The sequence below is a fragment of the Motacilla alba genome, chromosome 1A (assembly GCF_015832195.1).
Source record: "Motacilla alba alba isolate MOTALB_02 chromosome 1A, Motacilla_alba_V1.0_pri, whole genome shotgun sequence".
NCBI lineage: Eukaryota > Metazoa > Chordata > Aves > Passeriformes > Motacillidae > Motacilla > Motacilla alba.
The window spans coordinates 17164581-17191884 of record NC_052031.1 but is presented as its reverse complement, the minus strand read 5'-3'; the positions used below and the strand labels follow the sequence as shown (position 1 = coordinate 17191884).

The following is a 27304-nucleotide window of genomic DNA, read 5'->3' as shown; positions in this document are numbered from 1 at the left end:
TGTCAATACCTCTTTTTTGTGTCCTCTACCATTGATTGACCTTGATTCATCTATAAGAGCATGACATGATGAAAACATAACTGTTCACAAAGAGGCAAGAAGATTTGTAACAGGTACCCAGTCTTATAGATAAAGAAACTGTTCATTCTGAGAAAAGAATACTCTTCATCCATTCTGGGAAAAGGAATATAAATAACAGTCTTTGGAAAAACAGTTAACAAACCTGCTGGCTATGTTTGTGCCTCTCCATTCTCCATACCATACAACCAGTGCCTATGCATTTAAATAATGCACATTTCTTAGATCTCTTTATGAATCCCCCTCCTAACAATTATTCTTGTCAGAAAAAAACCCAAACCTACTGGGTGGTAGGCTACAGTTACACTTGCTCAGTTTCACAGAACAACGTTAAATATGGCTAAGTTAAATACTTTCAGACCGTGTTTTGAGAACTAACAAATTTCCTGTACAGCATTTAGTCTATGGTAAAAAAGCTGTTTTATATGCAGGCAGATGGTTGCTCAGTTGTGATGAATGTCATAGTTGGCTCAGCTGCGTGGGAACTGCTGCTTTAGTATTGCAGGCCAGCCCAGGAGAGCGGGCACTTATCCTTTGATGGTAATACCAGTGAACGTAGGCATGAATGTATGAATGCAAGTGGCTGAATAGCTGCATTGAAAAATCAGTGTCTTCGCTTTTGATGAGAACGTGAGTCAGCTATAGGAGACAGAAAATTTTCTTCTTCTTGCCTGCAGATTGTCAAGAAACCATAAACATGTTAGTCAAGGATCAAGATTGCATCATTTTAGGTAAGATGCACTACCAAACGCAAGGTAGGCTACTCCTATATATGTTTTAAAGGCTTTCAACTTTTCTTAATTCTCATCCACTATATGTTGGCCCTTGCCATAATGATGTTGACAAGTTTTACGTTATTTCAAGCTATGTGTTTTCCATGATATATAGAGAGGAAAATATAAACTATACCCCTTATTATATGAAGTATCCAAATACCTATCATACATATTAGATATTTGCCTTTAAAATATTGTTTATTCCTTTAAAATGCTGTTTGAAGTATGGCTTCAATCAAAACTCTAAAATTTGGTTATATTAAAAAATTACAAAAATTATACAAGTTATTTCATCCCTAATGAAGCTTACAGAAATAATTTTATACTTATTTGTTGAACGACAGGCTCATGGGTCAGCAATGAAAATTTCTTTTAATAGGTAAGTTGGAAGAAGCCATTCTTGAACCAAAGGGATGGGAAATGTAAATGCTGGCAAACTCTTGTCCATAGCATTGCAAATTATGAAACTCTAATATGACAGTAATCATCCTATCACTCTTCAAAAATAATGTTAGCAAAATTAAATACAATAACTGGGAAAACCACTTCAACATTAGTCAATAAACTAATAAGCTGGTTAAAAGAAAATAATTACTTGGCTGAAGTATTTGAAGAGCATCTATTTATTTTGAAATCCTCTGAAATGCAAGAGAAAAAAAATAGAATAAATCTTAGCACAGGAATAAACTTTCCCTCTTGGATCTCTTGATTAATTAATGTTTAGTAGACTCTTATAAGTGAGCCCAAACAGCTGAATGCTTAAAAATCAAGAAAAGAGAATCACAAGCCTTATCTATTTCCTCTGAACTTCCATAATGAATATAGGTTTTCTTCTCATATTCATATGCTACATGAAAAAAAAGTTATGAATTAGAATTTACATTTTTCTCAACCACTATGCTTCTAACTGCCTGAGCAAACTTGGAGTTCATGTCTGGGTTGAGGGGCTGGTGAGTCTAAGCCAGAGGTTAGTTACTTGTTCTTGGTTTAATTGTGAGAGAAAAGTACTTTGAGGAAAATATCCTCCATTCATCAAAAGTTTTAATTAGCAAGCATGTAATACCAGGACAGATCAGATTACTCCTCATTCCATGAAGGGTTAGTAGATGTTTCAGAAGATGTTTTTCTGCTTCTGAATAAATATGACAATAACATGGGCAAAAATGTTAGTACCCATTTCAACTTTTAAAGCCCACAGACTCAAAAAAATGGTCTTTAAAAAAAAAAAAAAGCAAAAAAAACCCCAAAACCACACTAGAGGAACAATAAGACATTTTCTGAACAAAAATAAGGAATCAAATTAATTTTTGCTTGTTAGCTGTTAAGACTGCATCATAAATTACTCTCTCTCTCTGGACATCAGAGAATCCAGGAGGGGAAGAGGAGGAGGAGTGAGAGAAACTGCCTCTGGTGACTGTCTTATAAGCACAAGCCCCTGCTCAAGATTATTGCCAGAGGCTCATAGAGCAAATCAATACAGAAAGAAACAGTTTTACAATTAATGATAACACCATAAGGTACCTAACACTTAGATTATCTGGCATGCAAGAGGCTTTTGCTAGACAGAATGTTTCAGAGAGGATGGATTGACTATTGTCTACCTTTGGAGTTGTAACTTTTGTGCCATTACAGTATGTACTTACTGAACACCAGAATTTTATGCAATACAAGGCTAACACTAGAACAGCATTTTGGGAAAGCTCTGCAGAACTAGACTGAATGCTTCCTGCAGAATAAATTAAACGTTGATGTAGAAATTTAAGTAATTATTCCTAGGTGTTTTGAACTTTTTTCAAGCTATAGCAAACAGAATATTGCTAAATTCTTTAGAGAGCCTGGAGCAGGCAATTTGTTAGGTGTGCTTTATATTAATTTTGTTTGCTAAGATGTTTGAGGTATAAAGCAGTGACAGATCATTCTTAGTCTGTGAGGGATTCAATTACAGCAATTATGTCTAGACCAGAAAAGAGAACCACCTACTTATCACACCCTATTCAGAAAAGGAAGTCTGCAACAAACCTGTCAAAGGTGTGTCATGACATAGAGTGAGAGAGCAACTAAGTACTCCATTCCTAAATTAAAATTCATGTTTCCATCAGCAGTAAGCCCACATTTTGAAAGAAATATCATTCTTTCTCCAATCATAGCTGCAGTCCTCTCTAGAAAATATTTCCAAGATGCAACAGCAGAGACAGTGGAAATTTTACTTTCTTTACATACTTGCGTAGTCCTCTGGGAATGGAAGCAAGAAAAATATTCCTCTAGAAATAGAAAATTTCATGCTAAAGAGGAAGAAAAAATTCTGTTCTTCTGTAAGAGGATGAAAACTATGGAAAATTATTCTGAATTTTTCTTATATCATGTTAGAAACTGAAATCTACTGATAGAAGTTATTTCAGGTCATGGTGTCTAGTCAATATGGAAGATAAATCAAGTCTAGTCTTCTAAATTAATTGAAAGCTATAACTTCAGAATACTGATTTGTTTCATGTAGCTTGTTTCTTGTCCATTTATTTTACCTAAATATTTTTCTTTCTGAATTTTTACTTTCCTATAGGGTGAAAAGTGGAGTGAGTCTTCCCCTAAACCAGAGTAGTAAGAAAAGCAATAGTCTGTTAAAATTTTCAGGTCTATTAAATCATCATAGTTCATATCACTGGGTGTAGGTGCTGTGTGGTTGTCAGAGTCAGGGAAATGAAGAAAAATTTTCTATGAAAGTCAAGTAATGTTACCAAATATAAACCGCTTTTTCTTCTGGAGGCTGAAAGTTAACTAAAACTGCTATTGTGTTGTGTCAAGAAAGACAGCAGTTTCATATTTATAGGCTGAGTAAATAGTACAGTGCACTTAGGGCTCTCAAATATAACAAATTGGGTCCTAATATCCATATCCCAGTTTATGATTGAAAACTCTATCCCATTTCTTTATTCCAACTATTTAGCCTGACAGTGAAGGATGATAATCTACCAACTAGCAAGGAATAAAAAATGCTACATCAGGTATAATGTGCTTAAACAGAGAAGCTCTGTACTAAGGCTCAGAATTTGGCATGGTTTCAAGTATATAAACAGGCAGATAAAATATTAGCCCCTCTATGAACATCTCAAAAATTGACGCTAATGTAACATACATATCATTTGGCTTCTAAAATTATCAGAATTCTCTCTATTGAGATCTTTCAAGCAGCAAAAGCACTGATCTTAGTCTGAGCCCTAGATTAATTTAGAGATCCAGAAGCCAAATTATTAAGCAGAGTTTGGCCAAGTGGTAGCAGATGGGGCCAGATTCTAAAGAGACATTTTTCAGAATGCGCAGGAGAAAGGTTAAAAGTGGACATTACTATGCAGCCAGGCAAAATGGCGTACAAGATGTGCAGGATAAAAGTGACAAAGAAACTGAGCTTGCACAGTTGTGTACAGGACCAGACTTAGGCATGTTTTGTCTCAAACCTTCTGAGTATTGCTGCAGGAAAAGTGGTCAGAGGAGAGGGTCCTGAGAGGTGGGGCAGAGATGTTCTGAGTCAACATCCTGCTCCACCTGGAGACTCGTGCTCAGTGTTGTCCCCCTTCCCTGCCAATTCAGTTCCTGCAGAAGGGCTGTCTGTGCTTTTGTGAACAAATATCTGAAAATTCTAATTTACATCAGAGGTGTGAACGAGGTAAACTAAAAAGGGAGTAGATTGGCCCACCTCTCTCTTTTCTAACTCTCTTTATATTAGGCTCTCTTTCTCCCCCTCTCTTTTCTCTGTCTCTCTGTCTCTTTTTCTCTTGCTTTCTCCTCTCTTTCTCTTTTGTTTTCTCTGTCTTGCAACCCCAGCTCCAAACCATCCATGCAGCACCAAAATGAGATCTAAGGACTGGTGATACTCTTTGTTCCCTTCACTTGCTTTCACTTGGCATAAATAGCATAAGAGACCCCTGACACATGGTGCAGTGTCTGTTCAGCCTGATGAGAATTCATAGTGAACATCTTGGTCCCTAGTGATGGATCATAACAAGGTGAAGATGAGAAATAATTGTGATCCTAGAACATTCGCTGTGCATGGAATTCTAGTTTCCTAAAATTTAAATTTAAAGCTGTGACACCACCAAAGTGGTTAATAACTTTTATGGCTAGTTTCAATCACACATTTATCTAAACATCAAAGAAACAAAGTTGTTTCTTTGCTTATAGTATAATGTCACTACATGACACTTCCTCAAAATATGGAACATTTCCATAGATGAAGAATCATGATAGTGTTTAGTTAGAAGGCTGAAAAGACAACTAGTCCAATTAAATTAGTATAAAGAAAATTTACTATGTTGACATTATAACGACAAGTGATACCTTATTAGGTTTTTTTTTGTTTATCTCTAGATCAGGGTAACAGCAAAACCTTTTTAGTCCTAAATGCATTCTCCAGATTATCAAAGAGTAATAATGTGCCATTGATAGTTTCCAGACCTATCTCAATGCTGTTATCAAAAGGTTGTTGAGAGGAAGAAATGTCCTTCAGGCAGCAGCAATGATCAGGTCAAATGAGTGGAAGGCAATACACAGCATACCAGAATTCTGAAGATTAATGAGAAGTCTGATGACAAGGACTGTTTGGATTACATGCTTCAAGGAAAGAAAAGACCAAACAATCTATGAGAGAAATTTAATATGCAGATGTTAAGCACAGTGTCTTATCCAGAAGTAGATTTAGGTGCATATGATGAAATTTAGGTATCTGAGGATGGTATTCATCTGCCCTAATTTAGTGTTTTAACTTCTAAATTAAAGCTCTATAAGTTGATGGTAGAAGAAATAGGTAATACAAAGGGAAAATTCTTTAATTACCCACAAAAAGGGTGGTGATCTCATCTTTAATACCCAAAGGATCTGATGTAAAGAGATTTTTAATAAAAGCTCCCTGTAGATAAAGGAAAGATGCACATAAATGTTCATTTTGATATGCAATTCACTAATTTTTAATATTTGAGTTGTGCTGGTTTAATTATTCTTTCCCTTTGTTTTTTTTTTTTTCTAAACAAAGCAGTATTATACCAAATGTGGTTCTTAATACAATAAGTATAAGATGTGGAGAGATCTGGCAACATTCAGAACAGAAGACATGAGATTTTAAATCTAAATAAGGCTGTATTTTTGCGCATATCAATTTTCCTTTACCAAGAATAAAGACATTAGTCATGATACAGTCACACTAACAAAAAAGTTCAATTGAGAACTCTAAGTCAGTGAGGTATCAGCAAGTCTGTAAAATTAACTTACTGAGAACATTCACATATGCAGTAATAATTTTTTGTTCAAAAAGTTTTACATTTGAAAGACAGTAGTGTATTACAAAACTAACATTGTTTAGTAATAACTTTACAAAAATCACAGAATTTCTTAAAAAGACTACATAGCTGTTGGGCTATGACAATATTGTAAATAAGTCAGGCTTCCTCTATAACCTAGATGTGATCCAATACATTGTGGGCTTTTGTACGGTCATTTTTAATCTCAATTACATTAATTGTTGTCACATGAGCTTTTCAATATATTTTTGCGCTTCCAAATGTTTACAAAGCCAATATATTATGTATATCTACCTAAGCAAAATTATCTATCAAGTTCTGAAATATCTTCTTTTCTATTGTAAGCAAAATATAAGTAAAATGTTACTCTTAAATTTGCCCAGAAGCAAGTAAAACATTATCCATCAGAGATATCACCTACAATTCTTGCAAGTCCCTTATACGTTTTAGTCTTATTAATGCTAAATTCTTTCATGAAAAGACTGGTGAATTTGCTTCTCACTTGTTTCCATGGAACTGGAAAAACACTTTCCACATTTTAATCCACCAATATTTTTGACATACTAGTTTATTTCTAGCCTGCTGCTCATTACAAAACTCCTTATTCAGAGTATGGATCCTCCTTTCATTGCTTGTCTATGTTGTGATAGAAATTTTTATTTAAAAAGAAGAGCCAAACCATATTTTCTGTATGATAATAAAACACAGGGGGCTATTTATCCTCTCTGTTATTCCATGTTTATGCTGGTCTAATTCCACTGAAGTCAATGCAATTACTGTAGAGTAAGAGAATAGTGTTGATGCAGTTATTTATATTCAAGCTCTTAGTGTTTTATCTATTTGGACATGTGCAGATTAGAAACTTTTGAATGTCAATTAAAACTGATTAAAACATTTGATGCTATGGTCTTTGCAGAGTAGCAGTCTCTACCACATGTGAAAACTTTAAACTATGTGGCTGAAAGCATTCTAAATCACATTTCTAAAAATTGGTGTCATAAAAGTGCTCTACCTCCTAACAGACCAACCAGACCAATTTCAATCAGGTTTGTTGGTATCAATCCTTCTGAAACTATATGCAGGAGTTGTTAGGTTCCGAGATAGGATTTCACCTTTTTTGAGTAAGTGGTGTAAATGGACAGGAAGCTATACATTCTGGTCTCTGGTAACCCTGGTAAACATACTTAATTTTCATGTGAGATTGAAGATAGGACTTGCCAAATATTCTTTAAAAAAGTGAGTATATCACATGCCATTCATTTCTGCCCAGAAAGGTCAGGCCAGCAGTTCTTATGCTTTTGCTGCCATCACATGCATGTACACACACACACACAGACGTACACCTTAGAAGGTGACTTGGACTTAGAACCTCAGCAATCTTCTGGCAAGAAATACAGCTTCCTGAAAGATTTAAATTAATTTAAAAATTATATTTCAGAAAAAAATGTGCTTTCCCAGAAACATTTCAGCCAGTTTCCTGGACAGTAAAAGTGTTTATTTTCTCTAAAAAGGTACTGTAAGCAATAACTTTGTCATCGATGTTGTTGCTCTTACTATTATCTGAACCTTGTTCTTCTACAAAAGATGCATCAGTTTAAATGACAAAAGGGACATTTTAATTCAGACCATTCGTCAAATCTATGATACCACTTCACAAAAACAATCTGTCTTTGGCCCAGAACATTGACTGGCAAACTCCCAGCTTGCAGCACCTGTTTCACAGCTCACAGTGAAGATTTTATAAATACCTTGCAGTCATCTTGAGAAATCATTCATTCCATGATATGACTGAAAGTCGTTCCTGGAATTATAGGCATTCTATTTCACTATTTAACTGTTCTACAGAGTCATTAGATGAAATGCCTAAAAGTGTCAAGCATTTCATGAAATGGCTGGTATCAGTGCTTTAGTCCTTTTATGAAATTTAGCATTATGACATTCTGTTCACTACTGCTGTGAAAAATCAATTTTTTCCGAGGGAAACAATGTCCTATCAAAGTCCCACTGATATAAATAAGCAGACATATTTGTTATATACTCCCCACAACCGCTCAGCTGCTGCAGGCCTGAGGCAGAATGCCTTTCCTGAGTTTGCTCAGTCAGACAGACTTCCTACACTTTTGAATTGTTTCTGGGTGGTTATGTATCAGTACTTGTCACTTAGAGAATAAAAAAAAAAACAGGGAATTATTATTTAGTTTAGTTTAGTTTAGTTTTTATTGTTAACCCATACCTAAGACTGTATTTAGACTTGCTAAGTAATGTACAGCACTAATGAGATAGAAATAGTAGAAAGCAAGAGATAATAAAAACACCCACTTTCCTATAATTGAGTCAGGCAGAATGAATCCACAGAACAGTTTAGTATTATAAAAGACATAGATGAAAAGGGTCTGAAAAGGATTGGTTTGAAAAGTAAAATCTGTCATGGGAAATATTGTAAGAATTAATTGGGTTTGTGTCCCAAGCAGCTTCTCCAAGAGAGGAAATTATTAATGGCAATTGTGGTTCACTGTTCTGAAACTTTACTGATGAAGATCAGGGTTTTGTAAATGCTGTGGAGGCTGAAGGAATTATAAAATAAGAAAATGTAAAATAAGTAAATGCAAAAGTTCCAAAGTCAAACTGAAGAGCTAATGCCCTGGTTCTGAAAGCAAGTAGTTGTTGTGTTACCTTATGGCTGTAAAGTGAAATATAAAGTATTTATAAATAAAATTATTATGGAAGTACTTTAAAATATGTTCTTTAAGGTAATATTTATAATTAATAATCAAAAATTGTGCATACAATGCGTAAAACTGTTATTCATTATACCAACTACAAGACAACCAAAAGCAAGAAAGCAAGAATCATGATCTTGAAGTGGATTTAAAGGATTTTTGTTTGTTGTTAAAGGTATAATTCGTCACATGGAAGATGCTTGAATACTTACGACTTCCTTTTATTTTTTTTTTCTTGCACGCAGCTAGATTTGGGAACTTTCTTGTTTTTCCATGGGTGAAAAAAATTCCAAAAAACCAATAGAGCAGTCATGAGTCAATTAATCAAGAAATGAGTATTAATAAAAATGAAAAAAAATTCCATGTAGCTAGATCTTACATTCTACTGAGGGATGGGAAATTAAACTTCTTGCCAATAAGCAATAGAATAATCTACATTCACAGTTACTAAAATTGTGAATAGCTTTTAAAAAACCAATTCTAGTTCTCATGAGGTGTTTCAGAATTCTTTTGTGGGTTTACTGAATCAGGGCACTCCTGCTGGAGCTAGCTTACGTGTTTATGAAAACCTTTTCTCATTATCTTTCTGCTAATGGTTTCCTTTGCTCATTCATAGTAGAAGGAAATTAACATAAGGTGAACAGATTTGCACAGTAGGAAATGTGTGTAAGAAGACACCATTTTATAGTTGTTTGAGTAATTTGGGGACATTTGCAGGAAACACCTGGCAGGACTTTCAGTACTATTATTTGATGTGCCTTGTACTGAATTTCTCCAATTTGAGCAAGCTACCTGAAAACCCAGCTCTTCAACTTTTATGACAGAACACTCAATTGCACCCAACCACTTTTCCTGCACTAAGATAGTAGGATGGGATCCTTAAAGAATTTAGAATTTTCCAGAATCCCAGTTTTCTTTGTCTTTCATTCTATATCACTCACACAGTGCAAAAAATTGTTACCAAATGGAAGCTTCCTATGGATCAGCTTCCACAGTGTTTTGTCAGGTGGATTACACCAGAAATGTCAGTGTTTTATTAAAAGAACTGAAATAGTGGAAAGCACACAATGAGCCTTTGCAGCACTGAGATTTCATCAGATTCTTATATTGCATTCATTACTTACATATTTTAGTATATTCAAAAAAAGCATGGGAATGACAATATTCTGTCATTTAATTTCAGATATTTAGAAGCATCTATTTATATGAGTTTTGTTGTTTCTACTTTGAAAATAAACTTGGAGTCCTGAGAAAGTACTTAAGAAAGTTGTCCTGGACTGACTGTCAGAGTCCAAAAGTTCTTCGATGTTCCTGTATTAGCTATCTACTTGATAATTTCCCCACATTTCATTCGCTTTCTCCAAAAGTAATACAGAGTCTAGGAAAATCCATAATTCTTCTGTGAATTATATGTGAAAGAGAAAACAATCAAAATTCCTGAGGACACATAGGGGATAGAGCCACCAGCACTCAGCAGGACAAGGAGATTTTGGAAGTGAAGTGTAGTAACAGCCATATTCCTGCAACTGCCTCTTTCTCCCCTTGCGTACCCCACAGGGCTGCATGGCTGGAGTGAAATGCAAATACTGCAAAGGGATTGGACTATAAATAGTAGCTACATTTGATCTTGCCAACAACTTTGTGTGCATTCTGCCCACAAATGTCAGGACCAGGTATGGTGCCTCCAGCTTAGCCACATTTCCCCGCTTCTCAGACAGAATGTCGTCTAAGAGTCTTGGTTAAACATTAAGATTACCATGTTTGAATCATTAAAATAACTCTGGGATGTCATAGGGACTATCAAGGATACTTTTGATCATATTATCCGAACAAACCTTATTTAAATATATGTATTTATTTAAATGTCATGTTAACATATTTTACTGCTTTTTTTTAGCACACATTGTTTATTCAGATAAGGCAGACCTTGAGGGAGGCAAATGGAACCTGAATTTTCAATCCTGCTCAAATAGAATATAAGGCTAAATCTGGTACTTATGATACTTCTAGTGCAAACACCATATAAAGTAACAATTGCAAAGGCATAACGTTATTCATTATGAGCTGAAATGTTAAGTGAAATTCAATTTTTTCTGTTAAGACTCGGTAATGGGTGTCTGGATAGAAATTATTTTGAAAGCAGTAGTTAAAAAAGGGAAATCTGTTCTCTCTTATTTTACTCAATAGGTACACAATTGCTCCTACAATGAAAGCAGGTTAGATGTCTACAGTCTGCAAGATTGAATTCTGCTCCTGCATGTTCCAAGACAAATGGAATTAGACAGATTTCTCTGGAGGATGAAATCAGTCACCATTGTGCTGTATGGATAAATTAAACAGCAGAACAGTATGTCTGAGGAGAAAAAATACATTGTCTTAAATTTTCCATGGCAGAGTACTTATATTTCATAGCATTGCATTTAAACTCAATAGCAAAGCTTTGGCACTGCTCAATTGTTGTAACAAAGACCAGAATTGTACTCTGCTCGATTTATCAGAGAATGGGCCACTTAACCAAATAATGCTGTAAGTGAACAGATAAAAGTGGGCTACCAATTTTACAAATGATCCTCTGCTACTGCCAAGTACTTCAGAAAGCTGGCATGAGCTTTGCAGCAGGAAATATCCCTGTGTGCAATAGTTTCTGAAGAATGCCAGCTAATGTAGAACAAAGAGGAGTCTGAATGTGTCATGAAGGAGGTTTGAGAACAGAGGGCCAGATACACAGCTATGGAGTCACACTGGAGATACATTTGGCTCAGAGTTTTTGAACTATGAGTTAGCAATTTCTATTAGGAGAGCTGGGCATGAAAAGCATCTGGTTGTTTTGGAAACAGGAAATAAGAAGTGCCCCAGAAGACACCAGTGAGAAAAGCTTTTGCTCTTAGCAACTTCATGTTAGCTGAACAAATTTCCAGCTGCAAAAGATGCACACTGGTAAATGGAAATGGTTGAAATAGAATGTATCTATCCTGCATCTGCTTCTCACATATTTTCTGTCTTTGAAACAACCAACTTTGCCAGGACATTCTACAATGTCTATTTGGGGTCAAGACAATTTCATTAGATATACAGTAAAGGCAGAGTTTGCAAACAGTAGTCTAAAGACTAGCTAGGAGAAAACCAAAGTGAATAAATCACCAGAATATCTTATGGGAGTGCAGCAGAAATAGAAACAGTAGAAACAGAAAGATCCAAGACAACAAACAATAAGAGTAAGTGGAGTAATTTGACAAAGCTATGTAGAAAAGTTTTGATATTCTCTTTTTAAAAACATTTTAACTGTCTTTATTGTGTCTTGCATTTAAAAACATGTGCACAATGCATGGCATTTCCTGCCTAACTCCCTACTTAGACTCACACTTTCTGCCTTCTGAGCTATTTTTTCCAATAATCTGCTTTTTCTACATGATATGTTCTGCCTTGTTTGTCCTCTACAAAAAAACTGTGCATCTTCTTAATGTTTTATGTCCTCTTTTTCCAGGATTAAGGCAGCAATCACAAAGAAGGAGAGACGGCTTTCATTTATTCCAAATTTCTCAGGCCACAGGGGCATCTTTCTTCCTCACCTCAGCAGCACAGCTGAAGGGCATCAGGAGTCAGTGCTCTGACTCCCACTTGGTGATATTTTGCTTGCTCCCTCTCAGTTGCTCAAATGAATTGATTGTTCTGCCCATAAGATGTCAATCAGTGGAACACAGCAAAAGGGAAGAATATTTGAAAGGCTGTTTACAGATATATTAGTGAGCTAGGGAAGATTCATTTCTGTTTGTCTTCTCACCAGAAGAGTTAGTGTTGACAGAGAGAATAAATTCTTTTCTTTACTCCTTAGCTATAGCGCCTGCATTTTGAAACCAATAGAGGGATTCAGTAGAAATAGGACTTTCGTAAGTCTTCTCAAGGTTTATCAGGTATCCTCCATGCATGCACAGAGAAAAGAACCTGAAATGAAATTAAGATTGGAAGCAAACAGTATATTTAGAGAAGAAAAAAAAAAGTTTTCTGTTATGATGCATCCTCAACACTTAATTGGGCCTTCACAAAGACCTCTCCATTACGTGTTTTTTTTCTGGTTGGCAAAAGAAAAGAGAACAAGAAAGATGCTGTGGGAAGAATCTAAAGTCCTGGAATAAATTCTGATGAGTTTCAAATAATGTTCCATCTTTGTAGGACTTGTCTGTTGTATTCTGAAGGAAATATATGAATAAATGAAAAACATGAATAAAGAAAGAAAATACATATATACAGCAAATTTTAGATCAGAGGGCTCTCTGAGTTATAGCCTCAGTCTTCACTCAAGACCCATTTTTGAGACTCAGGTGAATCAGAGGCTCTGTTACTGGCCCTCTCTGTCATGCAGAACTTCACACCATTATTAATACCATTCTCATGAGGTTTTTTTTAATTGATATTTAGAAATCAGTCAGTGAGAGAACAGGAGAGTTTTTTGATCAGCAGTCTTTGACATTAATCAAGGCAGAGTCAGTGAGGCATTGCTCATTAACAAAGCTCATCTTTCATTCCTTCTGCCCCACCACAAATTCCGCTTTATGTTTATGCAAAGAGTATGCAGCAGGTACAAACAGGGCTTAGAAACATCAACTGCTGCTTATGCATTCAAGAGGTATTTTTTTCTGTGATTTCAGCCAGGGAAGCTGATTTTTAGAAAGCATAATAGTTATGGCTGACTCAAGTGATGAAGACATAAAGAGCATTATGCAAAAGAGTGCGAAAGCACAAGGATGTCAGAAACAATATAGTAAACCCTGCATTTACATCAAACTCTTCAAAGGAAGTAGAATAAAATTAATGCTTTTATACCCCTCAACTGGTCACCAGGAGATGGAAATCACTCTTCTTCTGCCAATTGGAAGGACAAAAGGGGCTAATAAACAGTAATTTTTGGAGCTATCTGTAACCAAAGTATAATGTTTCAGTGCAATATTTCTGTCTACAATCTGGAAACTTGTGCACCACAAAACACCTTCCAGAAAAGTTCAATAAAAGTATCAAGAAGTGTTTCTTGTCTACATTTTCAGGCTTGAGCTTTTTGAAGAAATAAGAGAAAAAATTCAGGCACACATTTGCTGTATGGATTTATGTCCTACAATTTTTTGTGTCATTTGGTGTCTTATTCTTCCTGGTCCAATAAAGTTACACTGCACTATCAGAGAAATGTAAATTGGTCTTAAAGTGAAACTTTTGGCAACAAGGGATTGATTTAAAAAAAACCCTTTGTCTAGTTGTTTTCCCAAATTTAGGTGTATTTAGTCCAGAATTTAAATGTGGTTTTAATCCCCTGCTAGATGCATACTTGCTTAAGGACCAATAACACTGCAAATGGGTGTCAGCCTTACAGGGGTTCATACTCAAGGTCAGTTTGACTGCTCCTGGAAATCTCAGGGCCAAGAAAAGAAACTCAGCAATCTTTGCCTCCAGTTGCAGCTCTGCCAAGGCTGTAAGGCTCTAGAAATTTTATGTTTCTAAAGTGCTGGGACTAATAATACTTTAAAGAATTACCTATACATTTGAGGCAAATTATCTTACACTTCTAATTTAATATTTAGAAAGACCATAGTGTTTTATTTGAGGTACAGATGGCATTTACCAGCTAAATTAAATTCTTTGAAAAAACAAATCATGGAAATTAACAGCAAACAGTACTTTATCAGAATCTATGTGTTTAGAGAACTACTTAGGTAGTAAATCTTGACATCAACGTTGACCTTATATTTGCCATTTATCAGCAAAGTTCACTGAACTATTAGGGTATGATTGAGATACATATTTCAGATCCCTCACCAACTATAGTCTGGGTCATGTAGCTCATCTGCTTTACAGAAATTCATTATCATTATAAAGTAAAACAAGAAGAAAAATGTGGCTATGACAGTCTGGTCAGAGAAAGAGAAAGCCTGATAAGCTTTCCCATTAATTGGTCTGGGAAGTTTTAGGGAGGAAGAGAGCAAGAATGGTAAACGAATGGTAAACTATCTGCAGGTGGTATTTGTAATAAGTTGTTTTTCTCATAAGGTGTTTACCAATGGATGTCTTCTTAATTAGCCAATCATGTGAAATGTGTTCTTTAACTGACCAATCAGGTCCACCTGTATCAGAACAGAGTATAAAAGAAGGTGTTCCAATAAACTGGTGGCTTCTAGTGTCTTAGTCTTCTAGCCTAGAGGCTGTGTTGTCTCTTGTCTGTTCCTGACTCAACAGTGACAGAAAAATTACTTCCAATGGCTTTCATAGTGAAGGACTAAAGCAAATGGAAATTACAAACAGCAATGCTACAAATTTAAATCCTATAATGAAGAGCTGCATAATGGAATATGGGACATTGACATTTTTCTGGTATCAGACAATAAAAATTCTGAACTTTTTTTTTGAAATTCAATTGTTGAAACTCATAGCAGATAACAGATACCTTATATGAAGAGGTCACACTGTTCTTTCTCCAAAGAGCTGGTGATCACCATTATCTCTCTTCATAATTGTGCTAATAATTCCCATGCTCTTAGGACAGTGAGGGGGTTCATGTCTGAAATTCAAGCTGACAGATAAGGTGCAAGAGCATGGATACAGTCTGCAGCAGTGTGTTTGCCACTTTGGCTGAAGTCTTGTTCAGCTGCCTGATCTCCCTCATGAAACTCAGCACAAGACCTGGAGGCGTGGGGTTGCCCTGCTTCTAAAGCAGCAGCTGCCACTCCGTGGTGTGGCAATCAGTCACTTTTTCCTCAGGTGAACAGGTATACTGGACCACAGTCCAGGCTCCATGTGACAGTCTAAAGACAGGCTTAAGTAAATTTACAGGATCAGGGACAGCCTGAACAAAACTGAGCAACATCTTGAGCCACAGTTGAAGGTACTCCACAGGAAATCCTGAGGTCTATTTTTATTTTCTTTTACTGAGTTGCTTTTTATCAGACAATTTGTTACTATATAATATACATGCAGAGCCTGGAGAAGAGACCAGATGAACTTAATCTTTCTTCCTCCCCCATTGCATTCTACATCAAGTGACATGAGGATTAATATTCTCAAAAACTATCTAGAGCTCTGCTACTGCAGTGACAAGGCACCATAAATACTGTAAATAATCCTCCATTTCTTGTGAAGTTACTGGATTCTGAAAGGGTAAAATTAATAACATTTAACTAACATAATTAATTTGTACTGAATTGTTAGGCTAATTGTTAGAAGAATAACATTAACGCAGAGTGCATGAGGATCTCTATCAATATTGTTACAGATGGAATAAAACCCTCCTGATCAGAACAATCACCTCACTGCTGTATGCATTCTGAGTCCTCCCAGGTGTTCCAGAGTATTTGATTTAGCTTTTGAATCTCCAGTTGAGCTGCAAGATGTGTGAAAACTCAAGTACTCAGACAGCTTTCTATTAGCTCTACATCTGAGAAGACTCAAGAGTATAAATTAATCCCTTCAAAGTCAATTGTAACTTACCCTCATTAAATTGGCTCAAGATCATTCTGCTTGAGAAAATAACATAAGACTGACTTATTTAAACTTTTTGCTAATCACTGATTTTTCCCTTACCTCCTTCTTAAAAATCTGTTTGCTTTTGACATTGACTGTCAGAGCTGAAAGAATAGGCACATTTTAGACTTTTGATTTCTGAGAGGGGGATGGAGCTCTGATGCACCTGAATGTGTGATATACTCCTATATAAATACCTGATGCTGAAGAGTCTCTCATCTGCCTGGAAGGAGCAGAATCAATGCAGAGGAAACAGTAAAGTGGAAATTGCTGTATGGCCTCTGGTGGCTCTCTACTTTTTACCAATTTAAAAAGTTTTTCCTAGTATTTTATGCCCTCAGAGCTCTCAGTTTCCCAAGACAGTGCCAGAGTATAATCATCCACATCTTTGTGAGGGCCAATGCCAGTAGAATGAGTTCTGCTGTGGAAGCAGGTGAAAACAAGCAGTGCTGAGGTGCAGCAGAGTTCTTTTCATCTTTCCTTCAAACATTCTGAGGTCTTCAAGATCTCCTTTACTCAGTGATTTCTTTCTCCAAACAAGTTCATTTAGAGGATCATCTCTGAAGGGCAGTGAACTTTGAGGGGCTGTCCTATAAATACTTCTTAGTCTGGATGGATTGCTATGTAGCATAAAGGTAACATCAAGCTTTGGAAACTTGAAGAATTGCAGAGGCACATTTACTTTTACTGCTGATGCATTTGGATGAATCACCTAATTCAATTCAGTGAAACAAAATGTCAGTTTCAGTCAGTCTGGTTCATATAGACTTGTACTTTTTACAGTAAAATTGCCAGTAATATACAAATTAGATGAGACTGAATTTAGCACTTTAACTTTCCTAATACCTTACATAGATCATCTTTCTGGAGATAACCTGTGCTTAGCTTGTTATTGTCTAGCCTCAAGTCTTTCTGGCTTACTGAAGAATCGGCTTTTAAAGACCAGTTCATTTTTCCTTTATTTTCTGTCTTAAAAATATAGCTATATTTTTTGATCAACATCCATTAAGCTTCCAATGTCTTTAACTCAGAATGTTATTTTTTAAGGAGTATCTATTTGCTTTAAAATGCTTCTTGGTTCCAAGAATTCTGGAAGAGGACTTTCTGGATCACTTTCTTGAAGGCATGATCCTATTTCCAATTAATCCTACCTGAAAGCCTGTTCAGTCTCAAAAAAATAACCCAATTTAAACAACTGGCATATATTTCCCATTTTGATAGTTGATCTCAAAATCAAACAGGTTTCAAAAGAAAAGGCTTCAGTGTTTTAGTGAAATGTTTAATTTAATCAAATGCAATCATATCAAGTAAGAAAACCTTACACCAAGTTATTGAATGCAAAGTGCAATTGATTTTTTCAAATACCTTCATTTATATCTTCCAATCTAAGCTGAAATAGAAAGATATATAATACCAAAGTTCTCACACCATTCCTTTTCCACACTGGGAAAAAAAAAATAGTGGAATATGAATTTTTGTGCATTACCAGAGTACAGTGCCCTGGCAGTTGATAAAAATTCTCCAGAAGTCATGGAGAGAGAGCAACAACCATGCAACTTTTGACTTTAAAATAGTGTAGCACCAAGTAAAATCTTCTGATCATTAGACTGATACCATATGGGTGTCTGGGGGAAAAAAGAAGTATCCTTAGAATTCAGTGTCAGAGTTGGAGTCCTTATTCTTGCCCTTTTTCTTGGTTGGATTTCTGACTCCACTTCCTGCTGTCCAGTGCTGACTTCAGTTATCTCTTATCCTGGTTCTTTGCAATGTCTCTTCCTGACTTCAGCTTCCCAACTTCAGTGTGTCCTGCTCTGACACTGGCTTTCTCAGCTGAGCCTTCTTCTAAGTGTGACTGCAATATCCTGTAACCCTGGCCATGACTGTGACACATGCTGCTCAAAACAGCATAGGACAGAGCACCTCAGATATGTTTAATCTCCCTCTTGTGTTGGTAGAACAGGGAACCAGACGAAAGCCAAAAAAGACCGGCTTTTTTTTTTTTTTTTAAGGTGCACTTTCTGTTCCTTGAGTACTTAAATGACCCAGTTGAGTTGCAGGACACAGATATGGTATTTTATTTGTAAAGAAGAGCTCTAGTTCCAAATGTAAACCTATAATCAATTTGGCATCTTGGTAGTGTTGGGATCAGCCTTACTTCTGGCTGTCTTCTCTTGATAAAAGATCTATGGAAGCCATGGAATCCAAGCTTGTCCAGGAATTTTGAGATAATTTGTAGGGAGTTCTATATATAGGAGTTCAATTTACCCTCAATTTTCTTTACACTTTTGAAACAGACAGGAAAAATCTTTGATGAAACACTCTGTTAAAAGCTTACAGAACACAAACATTTCAAGAGGATAACAGCAACAAAAAAAATTGATTTCTCCTCTAATAATGCCAATGCCTTTGTTTTGCTGGAACTTATAAAGAATTTGCTCCTCATAAAAAAAAAAAACAACAACAAAAAACCCAAAAAAACCAATCAAAACCCAAACAAACCCATAGGGATTTTTTCTTATTAACTCTCCACAATATGCATTAATTAGATAAAATAATGTAAGATATTGATGTTGGCATAATCTATATAAGCTTTAAAAAGTCTCTGTATTTCTTGCTCACTCCAAATTTAAATATCTTCTCATGGTGCAATAAATATTTTAAATGGAGCAGAAAGACATAAACATAATTAAAAAGTAGTCTTGCACCATCGCCTTATAAATATTTTATAAGTTTTTACATTAAAATAATATGAGTCTGAACATAGTGAATTAGAAGGGTATTAGAAGCATCTGCTGAATACTCGATAAAGAACAAATTCAATTTCATTGAATGATAATTTGGAAAGCACAATACAAATCTTTGGATCATAGGGTATATTTCAGTATACTGCATTATTTTTTATACCTCAAGGAGATAAGAATGACTGTTTCATTTCATTCTGTAAATTTCAAAATTCACTTTGTATGAAGTTGTCACTTTAAATTTTATAGGCAAAAATTGTACATCAATAAGAAATTATTAGTGTACAACTGAGGATGGTGTGTTTGCATACAAAACACTCAAATGACTGTGTTAGGCCTCTCATTGGGTAATTCCATCAGACAATTTACTTGTATTATAAGGAGAGAGACACAGCAAAATTTACAGTGTACTGCACAAAACCCCTGACTGTTGTAAAATCTAAAACCAGAACAGGTGGAAAACCTATTCAGACTGATTTTCAAATATTCTGAAACCCTAGTTCCCATAAATTAGTGTCAGCACAATTACAGACACAATTTGTGCAAAGGTAGTGTGTGAGCATCTTAAATATGAAGAGATTCAAATAACCACTCTGAGGTAAATCTAATTATGCAAGTGTAGAAAAAAATACATTGTGCGTAAACATAATGAATCAAGAGACACAAAGGACTATGTTATGGGCATGGGATTCTTATACAAATATTCTACTGTTCAAGTCAAGAATTCAATTCAAAAGTACCAATGAAGGCATACTTTCTAGTTCCAAGTCCACTTGGTCATTTGTTACAAACAAAGAGCAGGAAGAGGTGGTCACTGTTTCATGAATAGTATTTATTTCATTTCACTTCCAAATGTAGCTGGAGGACATCTGGTATGTTGGACAGCCCGTTTCATTTAAGGCATTTGTCTCTGGTGTGGAAATGAAGAAGGATCTGTTGAAAGTATGGGTTTGGAAAATTTTCTCTCAAGGTAAATTCTCTTTCCAGTATAGCTTATTAAGTGTATTTGTGTCTAAGGTTGTATAAAGGATACTTCAGGGTGATTCACATAGCTCTTGGCTTTATGTAGATGTGTTGTTGTGCAAGTTTAACCATATCCTGCAAGTTATAATTTCATGTATGTTGACCACTATGCCTAGGAAAAATATAGAACACATATTTTAAATTTTCATAGAGGTATAATGGTCATTAAATTTTGGCTGCAATAATAGACTTGCAATCCAAATTTTATACAAAAGATAAAGGCATTTTGCTGATGCATTGCATCATGGACCTTATGGTAATTTACTCAAATACCTTTTGAACTTATTCAAAAATACCTTGATCAAAGTGGCTTATTAAAAGTTCAACACATGATGAGACAATCAGACAATCAGTTATCTGTCATAATCTGAAAAAACATGTTGTTGTGAAAAGTAACTTTGGCATGGGTAAGGATGAAATGAAGGGGGTTAGAGTTGTAAGTCTCCATACAAGATGTGATTGACAGCATCACAACCTGAGTACCTGAGGTACAAATTGTTCTAGATCATCTTCATAATGAGAGAAAGATGTATTTAGTTGAATGGTTTATAGAGGAAATCTGATGTGCCTCACAAGAAACCTTTTTAGTGCTCTTTCAATGCCAGAGGGTTTAATAAGAGTTTTGTGAGTCCTACTAATGATTCATAGAGAGTATAGCTTACTAAAAGCTTACTACTTCCTAAGAAAGACAATATCAAATGCTATATAGGAAATGGGAAGGTGGGATTGTGTCATTTTTCCCATAGTATAAGAGGAAAATGTTGGATATTTACTCTGAGATGTTTTAGAGCTCCTTATGGAAAACTGCTATAAGAGGTTGACATGCAGAGATAGAATATTTATTTTAGGTTTTCTTCATTTGATTTTTTTTCTTCCTTATTTTTCTAGCATACTAACATATTTCATAGAACCATTGGCATTTTTCATGAATGTACTTTAATTTGTAGTTGTATCCATTATATCTATAATTTTATAAAGGGCGCACAATTAAAAAAGTTGTTAAAATTTGGAACTATAATAACTTCCTCAAAATGCTACCAAAATCCTCCAAATGAAAGCAAATTAATCTTATAAATCTCACATTAAAACTTCCTTATCTTTCAAAATTAAAACTACTTCATGAGCTTTTCAATAAATTCCAGTCCACTCGCATAACCTCTTGTATTCTTCATTAATTTTCATATTCCTAACAAAGCGAATCTATTTAATTCTTATGTTTCATATGAAAACCTATAGGAATTTAAACCAATCTGTTTTCTCAAACTGTCTTCCTCCTTAAGATACTATGGTGGCAAAGATCTTGGAGAGGTCCATGTATTTGTGTGGATATTTCCATGCAAAGTTTCAATGACACGCAGCCACTATTTTTATATTTTAAATGAAGGCCATAACAAATTTTGCAAAGCATGACAAATGATAGTAAACTAGAAAAACATTTAGTGTTTTGTGATATAAAACGTGAGATTAGGCACATCTAACACCCAGAGAGATCTGATAGCTAAATAAAGGAGGGAAGGAAGGAAATAATTTCATTCTAAGTAACAGATTTGAGCTCAAGGAATTCTTTACCTCATTTCTTAATCAGTTTTTTTGCCCCATAGCTTCTGATTAGCTGCCATCAGACTTTACTAATTGTTCAGTTGCAGCAATATTTGGAAAGAAAATATCTTAAGCCCAGTCCAGGTGCAGCACACAGCTATTTTGCAGTCTCCATCCCTGTTTTCTCACATTTTTACTTTTGCAGTTTCTCTATATTCAGCACTGTTTACATCTTTTCTTCATTTCAGAACTATTTGTGAATAAGCTGGGTTTCTGTTTAAAAATGTAACGAGGCCCTTGTGCTACAAATTGTCTATAGCTTAAAACTTTATGTGCCAAATTTCATTCCTGAGGGAGGTCAGTTGATACTGCTGCTTGACACCCCTCAACTGATAAATTTCTCATTAAATTAGACACCTCTCACAGTCCTGAGAATTGGCTTTTATGAGTCTATACCACGTTTTTAAGTATAAGTGCAAGGAGCAACTATCTGTTAAAAATGATTCTGTAAAACATGACTGAACTCTGGAACCAGGATAATGGTTTCAGACACTACAGGAGAAAAGCTAACTGTTTTATCTGAAGGAGGTTTTTTTTTGGTATCTACTTGCTACATAAAAATACCTTGTTAGACATTTGATAGATATTTTATTGAGTGTTCAGTTCCTAGAGTACATGAAGTACAGTTACATCAACACGAATGAATGCAATTTCCCTATAGCACATAATATTAAATATTGGATTATTCTATTCATAGTAATGTCATCAAAATAAAATATCAGGTGAAATAAAGTGAAAGAATTCTACTGTCTCTCAGTACTTGTGTTGGCAGACCAGAAAATGTGTTCTGTCTGTCACCTCTCTAAGGCAGTCAAATATTCAGCTACTAAATTTTGCAAGCAAATTTTACATGTAGACCAAAAGAATCCCTAAAAATTCACATTTGGAAAAAAAAAGAAAATCAATCATTAACTCCCTACTTCATATAAAGCCAAGAAAGATATTGCATTAAATTAAGGGAAATTAACACTATCTTACAGAATACAAAAGAAAAATATCAATCCATTCTTTATTTGCATGTATATGGCCTTACAAAATCTGAATTACAGAGAGCTATGGCCTATATCATTCAGAAAGGTCTGTAAAATATGATAAAGTCTGATGATAAATGTTCAGCATTTGATGTCACCTGAGAATCCTGTAAAGTGGTCTGCCACCTGCAACATCCCTTAACATTTTCAGTAGCCTGCTGCAATCCTTAGCAGGGACAGCATTTCCATCTGCAAAGATACCCTGCCTTGTTTCAGATAACACCTGTATCTCATTTCAACAGGTCCATTAAAAAATCCAGCAATAATACCTGCAGCACCAAGAAAATATGGAAGATCTGTGGAGAGTGAGGGTTCAGTGAAGTTATAATACAGTTGGAAATTTAAGCTCTCATGGCCAGTGATGTCCTCCTGGCTTATACCTCTTCAAGGTCACATGAGTAAAGGTAAATATTTTCTTCTGTAACTGAAGTCTCTGGTACAGTCTCTTATTCACTGACTGTCAGTGCTGCATTATAGTTGTATTTCTTACAATTCTGAACAGTAAGAGTGATTATCTAAATATTTTAATATTTATTATTAAAATTTTATGTATACAAATAAAATTACATGCTTGCATACCAGAGTATGTAGGCGATCATTATTAAAATTCACTCAAAGACCATTTTTCAAGCCACTCAGTACCTTCCAAAAGTTCACAATATTATTTAATTTGTATTGGAAATTATGGTTTCAATCCTTTCAGGGATTTGAACACAGCACAGTACTGTCAGCTTACCATGATTAATGTGGGAATTGTGGAATTTTATCAAGGTTGTCCTGGATCCTAAGTTTTCCAAAGTGAATGAGAAATGCAAAAGAGCAATTAACCTTGCAGTATAGAATTGTTGGGGGAAAAAAAAGTTCAAACATACAGTAGCAGTCTGACAGGAGATAGAATTACATCACTATATTCTTTTCAACTATTTGACCACTGAGTAACACTTTGGCTATAGATGTAAACTTCATGCTGTTCGTTTTTCCTTAATATATTTTCTTTTCTCTACACATCTTTTTACTAATTCTATTGTTTGCCTCCTTTTTTTTTTTTTTTACTTTTTTTCTCTATAAAACATCTGACTTTGCCAAGTAAAATTATTCATCTTCTGTAACCTACAGCTAAAATTATTCACCTTCTGTATCCCTAACCTACAGCTAGGAAGGCAATATAAAATCAAAGGTTTCAATAATTCCATGACATAAAATTAATTTATTTGAGCAACAGATAAGATGATATGTTAATTTTTTCCACATGTGTGGGATAGTAGAATTCAAGAACAAAATGATCTGTTTTATCTTTTCTTATGTCTTTTAATTTCACATGTATGTTTTCTGTTGGGGAAAGTAATATCAGGCTTCAGAATACTTTTTTTTTTTTCTTTAAGCACAGTTATTAAAAACTCTGTTAAAGTGAAAGAGAAAACAGGAACTGTTTATATTAGAAACCTATTAAATTTTATAATGCTGTAAACAGGGGTTTTTTCTCAACTCTGTGTCTTCACAATAGCTATTTTTTTAAAAAGGACATGTGATACAATGAAGGATGTCTGGGGATATCTTGATCTGAAGAGGAAAAGTAGAAAAAAAATATTGTTGTTACAATAATGAGTGGGATTTTTTTTCTTTCTGTATTAATTTTAGTTGCTATCTCCACCCCCTTTCCTTCTTGTTTTAAACAATCACTAACTCTTTCAATCAAATTACAGAAACTTCTCTGGATAAAATCTTCTCTCAGGTAATTTCAAGTAAAATATGTCTTATACAGCATCATCTGTAAATTATATCTGTTAGAGGCAGAATAAACCATCTGCACCATTGGGGTAGCAAAAGACAGGTTTTCTTAATATTATGAACATAAATATCTGTTTAGAAATCTTTAAACACTATTTCAGATTGATTAAAATTTCAAAATAAATAGACTACCTAAAAAAATACATTTCTGCTTTTCAAAAGATGGATTTACATGTGCTCTGACTCAAAAATATTTCCAAGCAAAATTTATTTCAAACATTTACCAAGTAAATTTCTGAGCCTAATTTACTTGTGAGAAGTCAAAAAATCCCACAGATTAAGATTTGGCTGAAAAAATAAGCAATCTAGGAAACTCCTGTTTTTCTTCCTGTTCAATCTGTTCTTCCCCTAGTGCCACAGATTATTTTCTTTTTTCTCATGTAAAATAGAATTACAATTTTAAAACAAAATGATCAAGGTCTGTCAGACAATCAGCTCTATACAGGATAGAAAAAGAATTTTTAAACCAGCAAACAAGCCACAATTCATCTGGAGAAATAAGGATTGTGGTTGGATAAAGCTGAATTTTTTCTATGGAATAAAAAAGACTTGGCAGTGAGAGTTTTCATTTGTTTTTTTACTATGCACACAGATTGCCACAAGCTACTGGGACTACCTACCTATCAATAACATGCACTTGGAGGTGGAATTAAGGATACATTTACAATCTTACTGAGTATATATTCTCATTTTGCATGCTTAATTGAACAAATCAAATCCTAGGAATGTTGATTTGCATGCACTATATGTCTGATAACATAAAACAGATAAATCTCAAAAACATTCACTAGGAATACAAACTTCAATCACTTAAAAGTTCATCGGCCATTCTATTTTTTTTTTTTTTTTAATTTTTAAATCAATGCCTCAATTCCTTTTGTTTTGAATCTGCTAGCAAATGTTTTTGTTTAAAGCATTTTGAAATATTCCCTAGTTTCATGTCATGCTTGTCTTGGTTTCTTCCAAAAATTATAATGACGCCATAAATATTTAAAGACTCTACACACCATTGCATGGCTTGTTAATTAAACCTTGATATTTCTCAGGTGCTGATGAAACTTCAAACATCAATCTTCTGTAACACTGGGGTTTTGCATGATTTACAAATAGCATGCTCATTCTATATTTAGACTCAAGCCCAACTAAAGAGTTCACAAAGAATGTGAAGATTCTACAGAGTCTTCAGCTGACTGCTGCAAATGGTGAAAAACTGAAGGTCCTGCAATGAAAAATCTGGTACATGGTTGGAGAAGATATGGAAATTACTGCCAAGACACCAGTCCCTTCCAGAAAGCTGTGGAAGACTGTGAACAATCCACCAACTTTTTTTTTAAATTATTTTTTGAGAATTTTAGTCTGTATATATTAGAATAATGGCATTGTATAGTCAAGTCCTGCTCTTCCATGTGTTCTGGTTTTCAACTCCTCAGGATCAAGAAATTCCTCTCAGCAAAACATCTTTTATACAACTGCAAACAAATAGTTCTGCTTTGCCAAACAATTCAGTAGGGAGATGAAGACATTAATTAATTAATTTTAATTATGTATATGTATAGTATATGTATATGTATATATCTGTTCATACAGGTGAGATTATGAATCAATGACTATGAGTAAGACAGGAGAGCATTTGCTTTAGGATTCAGCACTCATTAACTTCCAGCAAATCACTCTGACAACTGCAGGCTGCGTGCCAGGGTAGGCACTTGGTATCTATCACAGAGAGTGTCTTGGTCCTGCTATTGAAGCCATGTGCAAACTACTAAAATAGCTCAAACTAAGAAATTCACTAGTAAACACATACAAAAATTAAAGCACACAGGTTATAGCACGTTTACAATATTCCATCTTGTAATCATCAACTCATTTTCATGTCCAGACAAGGCCAGCAACCTCAGAAATACAAAAGGAGAATTTATTACTGACTCCATATGTATCTTTCAAAAGTTCTAAAAAATAGTTTTCTGTCCTCACAAAGGAAAGAGAAAAGTAGCCCTCAGTCTGGAAATCTGATCAGTTTATTCTCTGAATACTAGAAAAATCAATTTTTCTCAAAGTAAATTTCACTTGTTGAAATGTACATATACACACAGGTACACTGTAAACTCTATTTTACATAGATCTATAGCTACAATAAAAATTTATCATTTTGATTTTTCTAATCTGACTTTTGCCATCTTTTTATTTTAAGCAACTTAGTATTTTAAGCAACTCAGGACAACTGAGTATCTAATATTTAGGCTTACATCCAATCCTAGATAAGGAATGATGATAAATCAGAAAAATGTGGATGTTTGACAACATGGAAAAATTTTAAGGAGCATACCAAACATATCTATAACTAAATGTGCATACCAAACATATCTATAATGAAATATTTTCAGATTATCACTTTGTTGCATGGGATCCATTTGGTAAATACTTCCAAAATGCCTCCTTTCTTTTGTGGATAGACATCTACAGCTCCTACAGATGAGTTAAACAGTTAAATTTTCTTTGATACTGTTCATGCAAAATGCATCTCAAAGCACTTTATGGGGGTGCAATAGCAGATGGAATGAGAAATTAAAATGTAGTTTTACAATGAAGTGACTATGAAATGGTTCTGTGGGGTTTTGTGTTTATTGCATCTCACTGATCCCACAGCAAATTTGCTTAGCTTAGCTTAGTTTATGGATAACATATTGATTTATTTATCTGTGCTTCAGAATCCAACTGTCCCTGCGTATCAAATGAATCTGAATTATTTTCTGATAGTCATTC

General features: G+C 34.8%; 1 long non-coding RNA gene across 1 annotated transcript; it reads left to right on the top strand.

Moving 5' to 3' along the window:
- The first annotated feature begins 675 nt into the window (after window positions 1-675).
- On the top strand, window positions 676-25329 carry LOC119708243. The gene is made up of 3 exons (XR_005258993.1): window positions 676-809; window positions 22996-23157; window positions 25134-25329. It is a non-coding gene; the product is annotated as an uncharacterized LOC119708243 (long non-coding RNA).
- The last annotated feature ends 1975 nt before the right edge of the window (window positions 25330-27304 follow it).